Consider the following 2,192-nt stretch of genomic DNA (forward strand, 5'->3'; position numbering starts at 1 on the left):
CTTGACAATTACAATTTGAAATTTCAACCAAGAAGAGAAATTTCAGGAAAGGGCACATTTTCAAAACACTCCTGCCAGAAGATCTATACCAGTGGCAATCCAAGGCTCTCACAGAGGCTATGGCTGTGCTGGTGAGAGTTCAGTTCCTGAAGAGTAACAAATGCTTTGAGCAAGCTCAGCTATCTGTTCTCTCTCTTCATGGTCCAAACTAGATTTAACAGGTTCATGTTCTTTTTTCCATTTTAAAAGTAACAGGGGATCAACAAGAGTGATCAACAATACAGATTAACAATGAAAGTAAGAAGCAGATTGGGAAAACAGCCAAGAACGTGTAAGCACAACAAAGGATGTGAGCTTCTGCTATACTCAGTGCAAGGACAAAAAGTATATTTAAATATGGTCTGTAAAGCTTAAAGAAAGAAGAAGCTACATTCAAGACCTTACACACGTGAAAGAAGGAAAAAAAAAAAAGAATTCATGGCAGTCGTATTCAAGTCAGTAACTCAGTACTGAACAGACCTTTTGAATAGTAGAACAATGCATTTCCTCTACTCTAAATGACAAAGATTTTTGTAGACAAGTTTAGGTCACAAGCATAACACTGTTCTGATTTACGCTCTTAATTATTTTGTGCAAGGAACTACGATTTGACTATTGCTCTTTAAAAAGAGTCCTATGAAGTCCTAGTCAAGGAGCAAAATGCAACCGCACAAGGTACTAGACAAGCACAAACCAAGAGAACTCTAGCCCTTGAAGCATGGAAGCTATGAATAAAGGAAGACAACAGATCTCCTTTGTTTGTTTACCTACACCTGCATACAACATGCAAGAAATCAATTAAGAATGTAAGTAGATAATCTACTTCACATCTATTGTCTAATCATTGCGAGGGTTCTGGAAAAAAGGTAACAAAAGCCAAAGCAACTTAAGAAGGTGTCTGTAAAAACAAATACTTTACAATGTATCCTGAGATGCTGCTTCAATAGGAAAATATTACTCAAGTTGATCTGTTTTTTGTTGTTGTTGTTGTTGTTGTTGTTTTGTTTTGAAGAATTAAACAGATGGACAATAAAGACACTGCAGGATAATAAAGACTAGGGAGATGGCAAAAAAAAAATCTGCTTACGAACAGAAGAGAAAAATGAAATACATTCTGAAGCATTTGTTTACTACCAATAGTTGCAGAAGTAAATGGTATGTCATTTGTCACAAATATTGAAAGACCAGAGCAAGAATACAAACAGAAGGCAGATGGGATAATAAAACGCTGTCATTTTTTAAGTTTTCAGAGGAGACATTGCTTTAATATTCATTAACTGTAGAGACCCTTTATTTTATCCCTGAAGCCCTAATTATTGTGAACCCACACTGTCATCTACATTTTTTGCAAGACTGCATCCTCTCCCTTTTTAGAAAACTTAATTAAATCTTTAATAAGCCAGTATAAATGTAAAGGATGTGGAATACAAAATATCACCTTATGCATATTTATTAAATTTCTGCAAACCCTAAAGCACTTCTCCCCAGATTAATGGTACGGAAAAAACTGATTTCAGTTTACCTGTCAAATTACTTTCTTTTAAATAATTTCATCTTATGACAGGGACTTTACTACTAAATAGTGTCTGGATGTACTCTTTGACACTTATTATCATCCCTACAGCCTAAGCCACAGCTGATCACTTCCTCAGGTAATTGATTAAAATAATGTTACTAATCATTGCGTGAAATTAAGTGTGAAATCTAGCCATCCTCAAGTTGACAGTTTTGTTCTCATCTTCTTGTCCAGGTGATAGCATACAAAGTAGATCAGCAAGGAAGTTCGCAATGACATTCAAAGTGGAGTTACCAACTACGGATAAAAGATGAATTTTATGAAGAATTTGGTGATAGTATAAATGCAATTTCTAAAAGTGCTTAGTCCAGTACTTTTACTTAGATAATTCATTAGATTTCTTCTGACAAACAAAGATGGTGAGATATAAAAAAAAATTACAAAAAAACAAATCACTGAACAGAATATTGATGGTTGCATATACACAACTAACCTTGTCCTAACAGTAAACACTACCTTCACACAATAATAGCACATTCAAGTACTCCAGGGGACAGAAGAGAAGGAAAGAGGAGGAAGGAGCAGAGCAGACAATTATTTTTGTTCCTTAAGAAAAAGTGAATAGTTGTTGTTTTTT

The sequence above is a fragment of the Meleagris gallopavo genome, chromosome 4 (assembly GCF_000146605.3).
Source record: "Meleagris gallopavo isolate NT-WF06-2002-E0010 breed Aviagen turkey brand Nicholas breeding stock chromosome 4, Turkey_5.1, whole genome shotgun sequence".
NCBI lineage: Eukaryota > Metazoa > Chordata > Aves > Galliformes > Phasianidae > Meleagris > Meleagris gallopavo.